Here is a 19020-nt window from a genome sequence, read left to right as displayed (position 1 = left end):
TAAACCACAACTCCCAAATCTGGCTTTCTGTTGACCAGCAGGATGTAATTTCAGTTTGCTCACACTCATCCAAGCCAGTGTTGAGCAAAAGCTCTGTTCAAGGCTCCTGACTGCTTTCTTGGCATTGGGTAACAAGGAACGGTAGAGCTGGATCTTATCAGGGTATTGGTGGCACCTGACACCAAAGCTCTGAATAACCTCTCCCAGGGGCTTCATATAGTTGCTGAATAAAATCAGGGATACAGTAAAGTCCTGAGAGACCACATGTCAAACGCTATAGCTTTCAGACAGTATTCCCTGAATACTACTCAGCAGGAAGAATTGAAGCCACTGCAGCACAGTGCCCCTAATGCCTAACCCAGCCAGGCAATCCAATGGTCAATGGTATCAAATGCCATCAAAAGGACCAGGAAAACTAATAAGATTGCACACGCACACACCCCTTTTCTAGTCTCTGGCATGGGTAATCTACCAAGCTAACCAAAGCAGTCTTGGTTCCATATCCCAGCCAATAGCCTGACTAAAATGAGTAAAGGTAATTAGTGTCATTCAGGAGTGCACCACCTTCTCAACCACCTTAGCAGTAGACAACTTTAAGTGATGATACTGATTTAAGAGCTTCAGTCTGGCAACATGAAGGAAACCTTGGCCAGGCATTCCTGCACCAGCCTCTTCTTCCTGTACCAGTCACTGCTATTACTCTCTTCCTGAATATTCTCAACATGGCCCCTGCCGTTCCTCTCATGTCCACCTCCTCCATCTTCTCCCAACCACAAAACAAAACCAAAAACAGCAGGGAAGCATGCCTTCAGCATGAAAATCTGGTCAGGGGTAGGCATGGATTTTCCTTTCACAAGGCACTCGTGTTAATTATCTTGTTTATGCTTCATCCACAAAATTAAATGCCTCAAGTAAACCACTCTTGGAAGCTTATTTAAAAAGATTTTTTGTAGTGTCCTAGGAAAGTGTTTACCCCCTCCCCCATACAATCCCATAGGAGAAGCTAGGTTGCCTAATGAGTGAGCTATGATATGTGGTTTACACAGAAATGCTAACACTAACCACACATTGTGGATTTTGCAAAAGTTATTTGAGGGCAACCAGAAGTTAAACAGTACTCAAAAGTGCAGGACTATGTAAGTCAGAAACTGCAACAACATGCCAGTGCGAGATGGGTCTTGCTCCCTTTGATAACACCAGCTTCAACTCTATGTGTGTTGTTGTCTGTACCAACAGTGACTACAGTGTATGCATTTGAAATGATAAAGTTAAGGTGCATAGAAGATAGATAGTTACGTAGAATAGGGAAGCAACTATGACATTACACTCACTAGGCAGAAGGCAACTGAATTACACTGGTGTAAAACTATGTAGTACTTATCCAGCTAAAAGGAAATTCCGCAGACATCACCATGTCATAGGTATATGCCTCAATGGTTGATAAAGATGAAGAAGACACAGAAAAACTCTGTGCAGAACTCAAAGCCATTATAAAACTGTTTAAAAAGCAACACCTATATTTCTTAATGGGGAAGATTTTAGGATGTTTTCTTAGAAAATATCCTAAAATTTTGTGAAAATCCTGTGGTCTCTGACATTTCAGACAGCCAAATAGACTGTGTACATAGAAATTCTTACGACTGCACATATAGCAACATAGTGGAAGCAAATACAGTTAGTCAGAGGCATAGCAACAGTGTTAGGCAGGTAAAAATCTGTCCTATCTTTAGAAGAAATAGATGGGTTAGTCTGTGCTAGCATATCAGGCAAAAAACAAAAGAAAAAGAAAAAAGAAAGAAACCGTTGAGGCACCTTAAAGACTAACTATTATATTTCAATGTGAGTCTAAAATATAGCAGTTAGTCTTTAAGATGCCTCAACATTTTTGTCTCTTTATTTTTTTATACCTGGAACATAAATTTAGATTATAATCTTATTGCTGCTGTTTGCTTTAAATTGGAAAAAAATCAGGAAAAGGATTGAAATTAAACTGCTAAGCTGTTGTTAATGAAGGGATTCACGATGATATAAAGATAACATACTCAAATAGCTCTGCTATAAACATTTATTGATGTTTTCAATTTTGATTCAGACTGCTAAGTCTCTGAGAAGCTCTGTTAGGATATATCTCAGTTAGCAGAATCAACAGCAACGGTGTTCTTGTGAGGTTTTAAACTCACCTTATTATTCTGTTCTCAGGGGAAATAAACCGGGCAGAAGTTTAAGTTCAAACAAAGGTTACTAGGTTAATTTGGAGAAATATTTGATAGAAAAGGCAGCCTTACTAGGTAGAAGACTGTCTCAGGGCCCAAGAGGAGGGGTTTAGCCCATTTCCAAGAAACAAAAGTTAACAGGTTGAGGGTTAGAAAGGCCTGAGAAAGGAAAGAGGAGGTGGTGAATCCTTAACTCTTTAGGAAGGGCAATGGGATAGTGAGAAATAGCCAATGAAAGGAACAGTTTCCTTGCTCAACAGTGGCTCCTCATACAGGGAGGAGGCAAAAAGGGTTGTTTCACAAGACTCAGGACCTGGTTATACTGGTAAAAAAAACCCTGGTATTTGCACCATGTTTAGCTGCAATTGCACTGATGTTTAAAAAAGTTGATCACATTATTTATTTATTTATTTATTTATTTTATTTATTTATTTATACCCCATCCATCTGGCCTAAAAGGCCACTCTAGGCGGCTAAACTCTTGTCCCCCCCTCCCCAACAACTCACATTATTTTGTTTGGAAGCTCATCTATTTACCTCCTCCTGGCAGGCTTGTCTATTTTAGCTTGGGACTGAATTGTGGTCTTATGCCTCGAATTGCCCCCCCCCATGTGCCTTGTTCTCCCGCCATAAATGGCTCCCTGCCTGATCGCCTTCTCCGCCCCCCCTGCCCCTTGCTACCCTGTCCCCGCACTCGCCCTCCCTGCCCGAGCATGCCCGCCTCTTTGGGTAACTATGAGAGGGGAGGGGGAGGGGGGGCAGCAACCAGAGCCATGGGGGGAGGGAGGGAAGGAGGGAGGGGGGAAAGAAAGTGCAGGGGAACCGGAGAGGAAGGGGAGGAAACAGCCAGGCCAGTCCAGGGTTGGAGCAGTGAAGAGATGTCTTTGGGCAAATAAAATGGATCAGAAGCACAAATCCTCTAGGATACATATGGTTTTTTTTATGTAGGGTAATCCCCCAAAACAAACTCAATCACAGGAACCATTTCTGCCCACAGATTGGACAGTGTTTTGGGGCAAATCCCATGTTAAAATCATGAGGATTCAGGAGGATTCATGTTTGGATCAGTGTTTTTGCACCACCTTAAAGCCAGGCACACGTCATTTCTGTGGTGTAGTCTATGGGCACAAATGGGAACCGCTGGAGCCTTCTTAAAAGGACAAAAGCAGTCAGGCTTTCTAAAAGGACAAGCAGCTTGCCCTCTCCTCTCTCTCCTTCACCTCGCCACAGCAGGTGGGGCCAGTGTGAGAGGAAAAGTCTCAAATGAAACAATTTTAAAAGCCTGTGTAGCCCCCTAAAACAGTGGTTCTTAACCTTGGGTTATTCAGGTGTTTTTGAACTGCAACTCCCAGAAACCCCAGCCAGCACAACTGGTGGTGAAGGCTTCTGGGAGTTGTAGTCCAAAAACACCTGGGTAACCCAAGGTTAAGAACCACTGCCCTAAAACACAACTTAAAATGTATTTAAAGTTTTCCCAAGAGAAGCAATGTAAAAATGCTACTTAACTAGTATCTCAAGGAGACACAGACAGCAACTCATATACTTCAGATCCCAGCAAATACTGTACTCCTATGCATATTGTGGGATTAATCAGTGATGCAGATAAGCCCTCAGTCTTTGGCCCACGACTCTTCGACATTTCTATTAATAACATGAATGAGGGGGTGCTAATCAAATTTGAAGATGACATAAAATTAGGTGGAATAGTTAATACCCCAGAAGACAGAAACAAAATGTGAAAAGATCTAGATAGGCTTGAACAGTGGGCAGAAACCAACAGAATGTATTTTAATAGAGATAAGTGCCAAGTTGTACACCTAGGAAAAGGAAACCAAATACTGTACATAGTTACAAAACGGGTTACTTGGCTCAGAAATACTACAAAGAGAAAAATCTGGGAATTGCTGTAGATCACAAACTGAATATGAGCCAACAGTGCCATAGGGCTACAAAGGGGGCTAATGATATTTTAGGCTGCATTAGCAGAAGTATAGTCTTCAAATTCTGTGAAGTAGTAGTTCCCCTCTATTTGGCACTGGTTAGGCCTCATCTTCAGTCCAGCTCTGGACATTGCAGTTTAAGGAGGATGTCAACAATCTGGAACAACTCCATAGGAGGGCAACAAGGATGATCAGGGACTGAAAGCCAAGCCCTGTGAGGAGAGATCGAAAGAAATGGACATGTTTAGCCTTGAGAAAAGGAGACTGAGGGAGATATAGGATATCAGTTTTCAAATACTTTAAAGGTTATCATATACAGGAGGGGCAAGATCTGTTCTCAATCATCCCGGGTTGCTGGATATATGAAAATGGGTGCAAGATACAGGAAGTAAGGTTTCAGTTGAATATCAGGAGTAACTTCCTAGCTGATAGAGTAATAAAACAATGGAACCATCTACCTTGGAAGGTGGTAAGTACTCCAGCACTGGAGGCATTCAAAAGTAAGTTAGACAGCCATCTGTCAGATATACTTTGATTTGGACTCCTACACTGAGCAGGAGGTTGGACTTGATGGCCCAAGAGGCCCTGTTTAACTTTCTATTATTCTATAGTTACACCTACTTTTACTTCCCAAATACCCTTACTTCCCCCATGGGGAAAAGCATAAAAGAGGGGATGCTTCAAAAGATTCTTCCAACATTTGCTCTAAACTCATGGTTCCAAATCTTGCATAATCCAAGTGTTCTTGGATTGCTTCTTCCAGAAGTCTTTACCACTAGTTGTGCTGGCCAGGGTTTCTGGAAGCTGCAGTCCATGAAAATCCGAGTTACTCAATTCTGGGAACCACTGCTCTAAAACTAATGTCATTAATGACAATTTTGAAAGCAGAAATGTACATTTTTTTTAAAAAAAGTGAATGAAAGAAAAAATTATGTATTTGGAACAATAAAAATGATGTGTAGAATTACAGAACATCTGAAACAAAATTTGAGAAGCTGAAAAAAAATCGTGATCTGAACAATTTAGAAATGAAATATCTAGAGAAAGCCATGATTCTTTTAACATGCATGTTCAACAAACCACAATGGCCACTACTGATGAATAGCAATAGTTCTCTGATTATTGATACCAAGGGTAAAATCATGGTATAGATTGAGTACATTGAAGAAATGTTTGAAAATAGTAGGTGAACAGAATTTATTGGCCCATATGTTGATACTGGAGGAGAAATACAGAAATCTAAAATGTGGTGCAGCTAGCCAGAAACAGCAAAGCTCATAAACCTAATAATGTTTTGCACAGATATGAAAGTTACTTTTGACTTTGACAACGCGAATATATTCTATTGTATTGCACAGAATGTGTTAGAGGGGCACTTTGATGTTTTAGTGAATCTTTTCAGTCACATCTGCCAAGCAGGAATCACTCCTGAAATCTGAATGAGATGGACCTTTATTACCTTATCCAAAGATGAATATGCCAAAGCTTGCACTGAGCACAGAACAAGAAGCTTAGTGAGCCATTTGTTTACCTTTTTTAAAAAATAATGCATGACAGAAATTACAATAAATCTGGGGAAAGTGTAGGAGACACACTGGATAATTTAGAACCAGAGAGGATTTGGAAGCAGGGAACTACTTCCTCACATAAGCTTAGAGAGACAGACATGACATGAATGTAGCTGATATGTATGTTTGCTTTACTGAATACAAGAAAATCTGTAACAGCAAGCTGAGAAAGTTGTTAGTAAACAGAAGTCTTGACTCAAGAGATATCTTTTTGATTGGCAACCTGTACTGGCAACAAAAAGCTGCAGTAAAAGTTAAAGATCAGATGACAGAAAAGATAAGAGACACAAAGACAACAAAGATGTATACACTTGCCATTCCTTTCCAATTTCTATTTTGGGAATGTATTAGAGAAGCACTTATGAGTTCAAGCGACAGCACTATTATCAATGGAAAATTTATTAACAACATGCCTTGTAAATGATATAGCAACTAGCTAAGACTTCAGATGGTCTGCAAAATTTACTCAAGGCAATGATGAAAATAACAGCCCAGTCTAAAAATGAACTTGAAGAAAATCAAGTTCACAGTAATTAATTTTTTAAGCAGCTCAAGAAATGCAGTTAAAGATCCAAAATGAATTGGATGAAATGAACAGAGGAAGGTGATGGATTGGAGCAAGTTTGTTAAGAACAATGTGATGGACAGAATTCTACTGCTTACTTACACCAGTAGAAGTGCAATGGCATCAACCTCATTGGTGGCCACTAGTTAAAGAGATGTGGGTTTTATTCCTTGTTGCACACCAGCCTTGTAGCTTGGAACACAATGAGGTATATACCGGTAGGTAGTGATTCCCTAACTAGCAGTAATTTGCTTCTGTGATTTATACCATTGTACTTACATTGGCCATCTCATGAGAAGAGAAGACTCCTTGGAAAAGACCTTGATGTTAGGAAAGTGTGACGGCAAGAGGAGAAGGGGACGACAGAGGATGAGATGGCTGGACAGTGTCATCGAAGCTACCAACATGAATTTGACCCAACTCCGGGAGGCAGTGGAAGATAGGAGGGCCTGGCGTGCTCTGGTCCATGGGGTCACAAAGAGTCGGACACGACTAAATGACTAAACGACGATGACTTATACTGGTGCATATAAACAACAGGATACAAGCTAATATGTAAAAAAATTTAAATTTGGCCTTGACAATGCCAATGTATTTTATTGTATCACACAGAATAGTGGACTTTAACACAGGCAACTATTGAAAAATAAGTAGCTGAAATGTGAATTTATTGTAGGATACTAAGAATTTCTTGGATCAAGAAGATTGAAAGGTTAATGAAGAATCACTACAATGAATGAATGAAACTCTAAGATTACTATTATTAGAACAACAAGCAATGAAAAATCTCAAGAATGCAGAATGCTAGAGTAAGAGAGATGAATAATAAGAAATGAAAACTACAGGTTCTTAAAGCAACAATAGGGATTGCACTTCTAGCACTGGCATTATTAGCACCATGCTCTACTGAAGGACCTCATAAACGTTCTACCCTTTGAAAGAGCTGAAAGAGTCTGAGGCCCAACAGCCACAAAATGGTAGGGCAAACGCAGAGCTCGAAACAAAAGGGTGGGAGATAAATGTGGCATTTTGGCATTATCAACAGGCAATTAGCAGTATAATTTTATAGTGAAACCCTCTTTGGAAACTGATAAACTCATTTTGCGTTGTTATTTCCTTGTAGTGGTGTGTTCTGTAATTCAGCTTTCCTGAAACGGAGCCATTAATAACATCATAGTAATATTTTTAGGCACAACAGGGGAACATAATCGCACTATATTAATGTGAGTTTTATCTGAAACTTTAGAGGCTGTGACTATACCGGCAAGCCAAATCACGGTGGCTTGATTTCAAGCCTCTTTTATGCTTCAGTTCAGTGAGCACATGGAGGCTGAAGTTTGTTTTGGTACCAGTGTCCACATTGACCCCTCAGTCTGATGCAGTTTGATCCGTGCCACAGCCTGCAACTTCCTTCCTTACATCCCACCCTATCGCTTCATGATTTATTGTAAAGCCAGCGGTCAGTTTAAAGTGTTGTATTGCATTAGGGGAAAGGGACAGTTTTCCAAAGTTCTCCATAACATACAAACAAACCACATACAAAACAAATCTGCTGTAATTTGTTGGAGTTGCTTCCATTTCATATCAGTTTTTTTTTCTTTTTGTCCTTGCAAAGGTGATCAAGCACTAAGCTAGTATATCAATGTAGTGATAAAGTGATCTAGCACTCAACTCAGCAGTTTGTAAAAATATCTTGGAGTGACTTGGGAGAAAGATCACGTGGGTGGGAATTCCCACGGTTCCAAACCATTGAGCCCAGCTTAGGACCCCCCCCCACACACACACACTATCATCCACAGTCAAGCTCTTGTCCTTTGGGGAAGCGAAGCAAGTGATCATAGAGAAAAAAGTCCATCCAAATTATTTGGGTTTGAACAGTTATTTTACTAGCAAACAGATCAAAATATTTAAATGGAATTAAAAATATATGTAGACAACATTGGGTTTTTTTCCATCTTGAAGAATCTGTTATCCGATGCAATAATTTCTTTGTGTTAATATTTTACATGTAATTTTATGTATGTATTTGGAAGCCGCCTAGACTGGTCATAAGAACAGATAGGTGGAATATAAAATAAATAAATAAAATAAAATAAATGAACAATAGCATATGTGATTGATACCATCCAGCTATATATCTCTACTTTCTCTTTATTTTCATGACTTTTCTCATCCCAGTGAAAATTGATATTGGTAGTTTCACATTTCTTCTCAGATAGAGTAGATCTGGCATGCTTTCTGGTGAGCTATCCTACCCCATTCCATACTTGCCTCTCCCATATGAGCATGTAGGACCCCTGGGAGGCTGGATTTGGCCCCAAGACCTGAGGCTTCCCACCCCTGCCTTACAGGCTGTTGTTTAGGTTCCTGGGCCTGCTGAGGTTGCTCACGAAACATGCTTCTCTGCAACATCAGTTGCATTTCTGTAACAAAGAGCAGCTGTTTGACAGCAAGAAGGGAAGAAAGAGAAAGTGAAAAAGAACCTCCTTTTCATGTTTGAATATGACAGTCTGGCAAATCAGTGCACAGCCACCAGGGCTAAAAGGGTGAACCTTTCCCAGGGAAGTATTTTTAGAAGAGGTGCCAAATTCTCATGTATTTGCTGCTAAACACCACATCTTAAAGAAAGCACAAGACGGAATGGCTTGAAATGTTATGAGCATTTTTAAAGCTTTCATGCAGATGTTTTCCTCCATCACAAAGTTTTGAATTAAAAGTCCCAAGTTCTGGCCTATTAGCTTGTACTGTATCAACTAAAACACACTGATGATGTCTGCTTATACTTTGCAACAAACAGTCTTTATATTTGTGAGACCAGAGGCAAGAAACCAGCTGTTCTTGCTGGAGTGCCATCTCGTCCCCTCTCCGTAGAGACAGGAGTACAAACTTCACTCGGGGCCTGCTCTCAAAAGACAGAGGCTACGGAGACAGACCCTATACCAGTGGAGGAAGAAGTGCAAAGGTGGACGGTTGAGGAAAGCGGTTGAGGAAAGCTGGAAAACCTTGGCAGGAAAGGGACAAAAACCCCAGGTAGAGGTGGAGGCAGGGTTTGTGGATATAAAAGGGGGAGAAGGGGAACTGCCTCCAGGCTGGGAATGGATTTGGATGCAGGACCCTTGGACAGGGAAGTGGGAAAGGCTCCACATACCCAAGGAGGAGGCAGGCTACAGAAGGAGGAGGGAAGTGACCCTGAGACTATCCTATTGGGCTGAGATGGAGGCTAAATACAGCAATAAATGTTACCCCAATTTCCAAAGTTGAAAAACTGTGGGTTAGATGATCCCACTGTTAGGTGGCTTTGTAGCTTGTTGACAGGCTGTACCCAGAGAATGCTTACCACTGATTCCTTGTCATCTTGAGGAAAATAGGGTGCCTGTGTCCGAGGTACAGTATTTTTCAATATTTTTATAAGTGACTTGGAAGTGTGGAGGAGATGCTCATCAAATCTCCAATTGCCATCAAGCTTGGAAGTGTAGCTAATATTCAGAAGACAGAATCTAAGACAATTTTAACAGCTTGGAAAACTGGGTGAAGAAAGCAGAATAATTTACTACAGGGAAAATGTAAGGTCCTGCCATTAGGCAGGAAAACTCAGATGCACAAATATAGCTTGGCCACAGTCCATGTGAAAAGGGTCTAGGAGACTTAGCAGACTATAAGCAAAACATGAGTCAACCGTGTGACACAGCAGCAAAAACAAAACAAAACAAAAACAAATGCAATCGTAGGCTGCATTAACAGAAGTATAGAGTCCAGATCAAGGGAATTAATAGTACCACTCTATTCTACTTTGGTCAGACCTTTCTTGGAGTATTGTGTCCAGTTCCAGGCTCCACAATTATCAACAAACCTGAATATGTCTAGAAGAGGTTGCCCAGGATTGTGGAAGATCTACAAATTAAGTCCTGTGAGGAATGGTTGAGAAAGCTGAGTATGAGAGAAGATGAGTAGAATAGAGTGGATGAGAGAAGACTGAGAATGATATGATATCTGAAATAATATTAGCTGTGGGTCTGATGGCAATTTTATATATATATTAATTGTATTTTAATTGTACATATCTTTATTGTATTTTAAATGCTGTAAGCCGCCCAGAGACCTTTGGGTAGTGTGGGCGGCATATAAATAAATAAATAAATAAATAAATAAATAAATAAATAAATAAATAAATAAATAAATAAATAAATAAATATAAAATAAATAAATGATATCAATCTTCAAATATTGGGGCTGTCCCATGGAAGATGGAGCAAACTTATTGTTTGTAGCTTCGGAGAGTATGACCATTGGATTCAAGGAAATGTTGCTTAAACAGAAGAAGAAAGATCTTTGCAATAGCAAGAAGCGTCTGACAATGAACCTGACCGCTTCAGAAGGTAGACCTTGGAGGCTTATAAACAGAAGTTACATGGTTGCTTATCAGAGATGCCTTAACTGTGGATTTCTTGCTCAGGCATTTGATTGGACTTCATGATATTTGAACTCCCATCCATCCTAGCCACAGCAACTAGGGATCAGCCAGGGTGAGAAACACTGCTCCTACAGGTGTTGGAAAAAAGAGCTCACACTGCTATGAACAGAGTGAGGCCCCAATACTAGCAAGAGCAGAATCATCACTGCCCTCCCTATGTTTCTAGAAACCACTGCTCCTGAGAACTAAACTACGTATTATACCTACTTCATAGCACATAGCATTGCCTTTTAGTTTTCTTTAAATTCTATATGTGTAGTGGCAGTGTGGGGTTTTTTTGGGGGGGGGTTGTTTGTTTGTTTGTTTGCCCTCTTCCTCCCCATAGTGGACCCAAGGCAGCTCACTAAAGATAAAACAACAGATTTTAAACCATTATATAAATATAGTGTTTAAAAATAATTACACACATATTAACATTTTTTAAAAATCAAGTTTAAAAATAATTCAAAACATTTAAAAGCTTGTAAGCTAAAAACCAACATTCCTGAGACAACTTACTGCATAAAGGCCTGCCTGAAGAGGAAGGTCTTTGCCTGACGATGAAAGGACCAGCGGGAGGGGGCTAACTTGGTAGCTTCTCAGAGCCGTGCACTCCAATGCCTGGGAGCAGCTATTGAGAAGCTCCCTCTCATGTCCACACCAAACGGGTTTGGGAAGGTGGTGGAACCAAGAGAAGAGCCTCCCTGAAAGATCTTAAAAGCCAAGAAGGCTCATATAGGGTGACAGGATCGTTCAAATAGCCTGAACCCAAGCCATATAGGGTTTCATAGGCAATAACCAGCCCTTTGAATTGGGCCCAGAAATAGACGGGCAGCCAGTAAAATATATGAAATGAGAAGAGGAGATTCAGCATTTATTTCATTTAAAGTAGTTCACATAGTGTAAACTCTCTCTGTCTCTGTCTCTGTCTCTGTCTCTGTCTCTGTCTCTGTCTCTGTCTCTCTCTCTCTCTGTGTGTGTGTGTGTGTGTGTGTGTGTGTGTGTGTGTGTGTGTGTGTGTGTGTGTGTGTGTGTGTGTGTGTGTGTGTGTGTGTGTGTGTGTAAGAGAGAGAGAGGCAGAGATTCTCCTTGAGATTCTTCAGATAAGGCTTTGCCCCTTCTTTCAGGCCTGACTAGTGGCATGGACATGCGTGGGTACAATCCAGAAACATCTGGATGGCTGCACTTTTGACACTTTTGGGCAAAACATTTCCAGAGTGAGGAAATGTAAACCATTTTAGTCCCTTCCTTCAGATGTTAGAAGCTATTGTTTTGTCTTGTTCCCACCCCCACCCCCATTGGAATACTTAATTCGTAAGACTCCCAGGTAAACAACTTATTAGCTGCAGACAATCTTGGCTGTACTGATGTTGTTGAACTACAACTCCCATCAGCCCAAGCCAACATGGCTAATACTTCATCCCTTTGTTTCTTCTTCCAGTTTTCCCCTCTCTTCCTCCAGTGATAGTCAAGTCCAGCCCCCTGCCAGTGCAGGAAAATCACACTTAAACCATCCTTGACAGATGATCATCTAACCTCTGCTAAACAAAACAGAACAAAACAAGAAAACTCTGGTGGAGGAGACTCTACCCTCCCATCTTTTCTATATAGCCTTGCTGTATATGGCATAGGCAGCAAGTATACACCTGATCTCTGTCGGTGTGGTTCTGAAGATTACAGCCGCCTAGAATGGTCATTCAACTAGATATGTGGGGTATCAATCAATCAATCAATCAATCAATCAATCAATCAATCAATCAATCAATCAATCAATCAATCAGTCAGTCAGTCAGTCAATCAATCAATCAATCAATCAATCAATCAGTGCAAGAGTAGGTAATATATTTTGTTTTATTTTAGTGCTCCAATAACAGGTATCACCTACTCTTGCATTTGGTCAAAAATATAATAACTCACAAAAGCTTATGATGAAATAAGTACACTGGACTTTAATGTGCCTCAAAACTACTGGTTATACATGTTTGGTGATATATACTGGTTGATAGGATTGGATGACTTTTCTGCTGCCTTTGGGGTGAGCTTTTTTCTCTTTTTGACTTTAAAGATGTGCAAAGGTTTCACAATTCCCCACATTTATATTTTCAAAAAACAGAATCCTGTTTGTGTGATTATTTAATCTCATTACCTGCTTGACATGTCGCTAAATAGACATTTGTTGTTGTTTAGTCATTAAGTCGTATCCGACTCTTCGTGACCCCATGGACCAGAGCACGCCAGGCCCTCCTGTCTTCCACTGCCTCCCGGAGTTGGGTCAAAGTCATGTTGGTAGCTTCGATGACACTGTCCAGACATCTCGTCCTCTGTCGTCCCCTTCTCCTCTTGCCTTCACACTTTCCCAACATCAGGGTCTTTTCCAGGGAGTCCTCTCTTCTCATGAGATGGCCAAAGTACTGGAGCCTCAGTTTCAGGATCTGTCCTTCCAGTTAGCACTCACGATTGACTTCCTTCAAAATGGATAGGTAAATAGACATTACCACATTACAATAGCATAAGGAAGGAAAGAAAACATTGTCCTTAGTGCTTGAACGTGGCTGGTGGGTCTCCAATACTTTTCAGCCCTTAAGTCACATGACACATTGCGAACAAATTATACCCCAGTGAAGGACTGAGAGACTGCTTGAGCATGGTAGGGTTGTATTAGGACAGCAGCTCTGATCTTGGTTTAGAAAGTTGGGGGGCGGATTAAATTAGAGAAAAAGAGATAGTCCTACTTATTGAGGTGTCAGCCATGCAAACTTGGAGCCTTGAAATTTTGTCATGAGATATTTTTCACCTGATTTCTCACACAACAAAGCTGGCTCAGTTCAAAAGAACAGGAATAGAAATGGGATCCAAAATTGGCAGAACTCTGACCTAGAATAGACAAAAAGCAAGCAGAAAACTGGAACTGTCTGTATAGCTTAGAAGAGACAAATGCTGTGCTTGTGCCAGTCAGTTTTAGCACAAGCATCCTGGGTACCACAATGATTATACTTATTCTCCCCCCCCCCCCGTTAGAAAAAAGATATTTCATAGAGGAACAAATGTTATATGTCATTACAAGACATCTGTTTATACCCATATATAGCATGGACATAAACAGATCTTTCAGAAAATGGATCTTAATATTATAACTAACGAATTCATGCAGAGAGCATCAATTAAAATAAATAAATTCAGCATGGAGAATTCTAACAATATATACCTCTAGTACATTTCTTCAAAGTGCACTACATTAGTTGTTTGCTGTACATTGCTGATTTTGCCAAGGGAAGAATTTTTTATTTGTTTTTCCTGATAGTTGGATCTTGGATTTGCTCTTCTGTCTTATAGGCATCCTTCAGTCTCGAAAGACTATGGTAACGTGCTCTGTATGGAGGACATGGAACAGTGTCTAGTGTTTCATCGCTGTATGCGAACCTGGAGTGTCCTCTCCAGGGCACAAAGCCTGGGTAAAGTAATATGGAGGATAGGCTGTTACCCAAGCAGCAAATCCCCCCTCTCCATGTCACTGAAATAGTCCAATGGAAAGGGAAAAGCCAATACAACTGGTTCCAGTGACATCGCAGGAGTTGACAGAACGACACGAACTGCCTCCAGGACTCCTGCTCCGGATTTTGCCTCGAGGTTGACTCCTGAAGCCTTTTCCATGAGTGGATATAGCCACAAGGCAGTGGAAGTTTGAAATCTGAGTTTTCCCTCTCCTAGATGGGCTGCCTTCCCAGGTTGACGAGCCCCACCTACCCAGCCCTCTATCCTATGGATTCAGGATATATGGAAGGGGCATACAAAGAGTGTTTGCTGTTATTTCACTCACAGCTTCTCTCTTACTTGAATGCAAAACAAATGTGGTAGCGGAATGTTCACAGGGACAGTGCCCTACTTGCTTTCATCTTACTAAATATTTGGGTTGCTTTACAAACAGACATCTGAGCAGAACAATCAGACTGGATTAACATGTATAAAATCTGTTCCCTGTTATGCAGCAAATAAACATCGCTTTGGGTAGATTTGTGTTAATATTTTGAAGTAACTGCCACATGTATTTATAGTGTTCTCCCTGAATTTGCCCCTGGACACACACACACCCAGGAAACTGAAAAGTCTACAGATACCTGGCAAAAAGATTAAAAGATGTTAAAAAATAAAACACACCCCCACACAACAGAAATTATAATGTGAAAGCAACTTAAATTATAATGTCAAAAGACCGTTGAGTTAAAAAAAATTAAAAACATACAACAGTGTTTAAGAGCAATTTTAAAACTGCATTGCTCCATGCTGATCACACATTTTGTGGGTGGGTGTCATCTGATGTTATTACCTCATGAGTGTTTTCTAATGGTCAGTGTTTCTTTATGCCCCATGCATGGGTATAATAAGGAGGGAAGGGGGAGAGTAAGCAGGTAGAGGAGAGCAGAGAATATAAGCAAAATGGGAAGACAATATGTGTTGGGAGTGAGATGTCAGGAAGCAATTCCTGATGTTTGTGGACAGGATGATCCAGTGCATCCCAATACATCTGGCAACAAATATCTTCCCGATGTGTGGACAGTAATAACAGGTTGACCTATTCAAATGTGCAACAAAACAATAGCAGTTTCGCCTAGAACAGCCCAGAAAAATTGGAGAACCACAGTATGGATAATCCCTGAGTGAGAGAAAGGTCAAAGAGGAAAGAAGGGGGAAAGAGACTAAAGGGCTTGTTCACACTGTGTGATATCCCTGATTGTTTTGGAGTTCCTGTACCGGAGTCTACATGAGCTGATCCTCCATTGGAGCAGAGCAGAACCAAAAAACCTGGGGGGGAAATCTTTCCCCACCCTGACTCTAGCCCTGGCTCCCGGTCACTGTTGGGAACCAGGACTAACTGGTGGATTAAGTAGAGAATTCTGATGAACTGGAGCCCCTCAGGATTTGCTTCAGATGATCCCTTTCAGGGTCTTCCTTTTAGGAAGGAGTTCTCCAAACAGTGAAAGCCTAAGGAAGAGTATAGTATCTCATTCCACATCCGATATTAATGCTGTGAAGTGCTCTGCAGACTATTGTAAGTAAAGATCAACAGACTAATACAGTGGTGCCTTGCAAGACAAATTTAATTCATTCCGTGGTTAATGTTGTCTTGCGAAAAGTTCATCTTGCAAAATGCGTTTTCCCATAGGAATGCATTAAAATCTAATTAATGCGTTCCTATGGGCAAAAAAGTCAGAACAAAGTCAAATTTGGTTTACAAAGAGTTTATTAAGTGCTCTTTAAAGCCATACATATTGTGCAGATGATTTAAAACATTTCAGTCAACAAAAAACTTTAACTTTTTAAACATCATAGAAAAACATTTAAAAATCAGCAAACATGAGGCAGGAACAAAAAACAGAAAACGTTCTTCTTGTGAAGCACGGCCATAGTCTTGCGAGTCATCAACCCCATTGCCAAAGCCATTTGTCTTGTGAGTTTTTTGTCCTGTGAGGCATTTGTCTTGTGAGGCACCACTGTTTTGTAAAATAGATAAATTAATAAAGTATATAGTGAAAATATGGTTGGCTTCTTTTGAATTTCGCTTGTGACCATTCTGTTGGTAGGATGATGGAGTTCCGGTGTACGACCCAAAGGTAATTCTGCTGCATTCAAGACAATAATGCTACTACTTACAAATAATGGACAATATCTGGAATACGTCCACATCCAAAGCTGTAAGTTTTGTACAATACAATCCAAGACAGGAGCAAAGATTATTTACAATGCAGTGTCAGTGAAACTGCTGCAACTAGAGTACGAAAAAGAGCCAGTGATTAATGTTATAGCAGGAAATGTGGGGGAGCTTAACAAAAGGTTTGTTAGCAAAATGGATAGACTGGCCAGGCCAAAGGCCCCACCCAGTCAGCATGTTTATTCCTGCTGAGGAACAGCTTCCCTCCAAAACAAGTTGACGCCAAGTCTCCTGGAGATTCATATTTCTCCTCCTCCTAAGCTTTCCCCCCCCATAACCTCTGGGATTACACTGCATTAAAAAATTTGATAACCAGGAATAAAGGACATTGAAAAATGGGCAGTTGATGGGAACTAACCACCTTTTTGACATGAAACATAACTGTCATGCCACATGAGTTAGTCTTTTACTTGTGGGAGTTGATTTGACTAAAGCAATCCTAACCTAAGCAAGGCTGTTACCCGTTGCCTGGGGCCAGAAACCAAGTGTGTGTGCCTGACCCAAAGCAACCTCTTACATTTTAGTGCTTGATACTAGACATCAAAGGTGGAATTGGGGGCTCAGTTTAAGCAGAGCTTGGAAGTAACTAGTTATAAACAATGAATTATGTTACAATTTGTAATATAAACTTGTTATGCTTTAATTATCCAAGAGTACTAAAGGAAATGGCTGAAGAACTCTCAGAATCGCCATCCATTATTTTCTTGAAATCATGGGAAACAGATGAGGTGCCAGAGGATTGGAGGACGGCCAGTGTTGTCCCTATCTTTAAAATGGGCAAAAAAGAGGAACCTGGGAACTACAGGCCAGTCAGCCTGACATCAATCTCAGGCAAAACTCTGGAACAGATCATAAAGCGGTTATTGTGCAAGCACCTAGAAAACAATGCAGTAATAACTAGAAGTCAACACAGATTTGTCAAGAACAAATCTTGCCAAACTAATTTGATCTCGTTTTTTGATCAGGTCACCTCCCTGATAGACAGAGGGAATGCTGTAGATGTAGTATATCTTGACTTCAGCAAAACTTTTGACAACGTGCCCCATGATCTCCTGATTAGCAAGCCAACTAGGTGTGGGCTGGATAGATCAAGTGTCAGGTGGATACACAATTGGCTACAGAGTTGTACTCAGAAGGTGATGATTAATGGGTCCTTCGCTAACTGGGAGGAGGTAACAAGTGGGGTACCCCAAGGCTCAGTCCTGGGTCCAGTATTAGATCATAAGCTAAATATGAGCCAACAGTGTGATGTGGCTACAAAAAAGGCAAATGCTATTTTAGGCTTCATTAATAGAAGTATAGTTACCAAATCCTGTGAGGTGCTAGTCCCCCTCTATTCAACACTGGTTAGGCCTCACCTTGAGTATTATGTCCAGTTCTGGACACAATATTTCAAGAAGAATGATAACAAATTGGAACAAGTTCAGAAGAGGGTGACAAGGATGATCAGGGGGCTGGAAACCAAGGCTTATGATGAAAGGCTGAAATAATTGGGCATGTATAGCCTTGAGAAAAAGAAGACTGAGGTATGATATTATAGCACTTTTCAAATATTTGACAGGCTGTCATACAGAGGAGGGGCAGGATCTGTTCTCGATCATCCCAGAGTGCAGGACACACAATAATGGGCTCAAGTTAAAGGAAGCCAGATTTCAGTTGAATATCAGGAAAAAACTCCTAACTGTTAGAGCAGTACGATAGTGGAACGAATTACCTTGGGAGTTGGTGAATGCCCCAACACTGGAGGCATTCAAGAAAAACTTAGATAATCACCTGGCAGATATGCTATGATTGTATCCCTGCATTAGCAGAGAGTTGGACTTGATTACCTTGTTAGGCCCCTTCCAACTTCACTTTTCTATGATTATGAAAATGAATTAATCAGATTTCCTTTTACAACAAATAAACTACTTTAAAGAGAGATAACTTCAAACTCTTTGTTGTGTAGCTGTAACAGATTTAGTACTTTTATAATCACAGGGTTTTTAAGCAACAAAAAAATAACTTTTCAGAAACAGACAAAAGTACAGTGGTGCCTCGTATAACGAGTGCCCCGTTTAACGACAAATCCGCATATGAGTGCCCCGTTTAACGACAATCCGCATACCGATGCGGATTTTGCGATCGGAAAAGCGATCGCATACCGATGTTGCTTTGCGATGTTTTCCCCATAGGCACCATTTTCCCCCAGCTGAGCGGTGGGAGCCTCCAAAGGAGCGCTCCCGCAGCTCAGCTGGGGGAAATGCCTGCGGTTGCCTCAGAAGGACCCTTCTGAAGGGTCCTTCAGAGGCCACCGCCAGGATTCCCCTTCCCCGCGGTAGGCTTCCCCGGCCATGGTCGGACTGTCAGGAGTCCAACCATGCCTGGGGTAGTCGGCCGCGGGTGGGATCCAAGCCGCGCGGGGGGGGGGGTAGAAGGCATGGCCGGGCTCTTCGGCAACTGCCGAGGCTCGGATCCAAGCCTCGGCGGCTGCCGAACAACCCATCCATGCCTCTGATCCTCCCTCACGGCTTGGATCCCTGCCGTGGGGGAAGGGTGGAAGGCATGGCCGGGCTCTTCGGCAACTGCCGAGGCTCG

The 19020-nt window shown here is 41.2% G+C and overlaps 1 long non-coding RNA gene across 1 annotated transcript in view; it reads left to right on the top strand.

The window, feature by feature from the left end:
- LOC144588223 (uncharacterized) overlaps positions 1-19020 on the top strand; it is a 196034-nt gene that overhangs the window by 23136 nt on the left and 153878 nt on the right. The window lies entirely within an intron of this gene.

This window comes from Pogona vitticeps, chromosome 3 (assembly GCF_051106095.1).
Source record: "Pogona vitticeps strain Pit_001003342236 chromosome 3, PviZW2.1, whole genome shotgun sequence".
NCBI lineage: Eukaryota > Metazoa > Chordata > Lepidosauria > Squamata > Agamidae > Pogona > Pogona vitticeps.
This window is presented reverse-complemented; position numbering and strand designations above follow the sequence as displayed.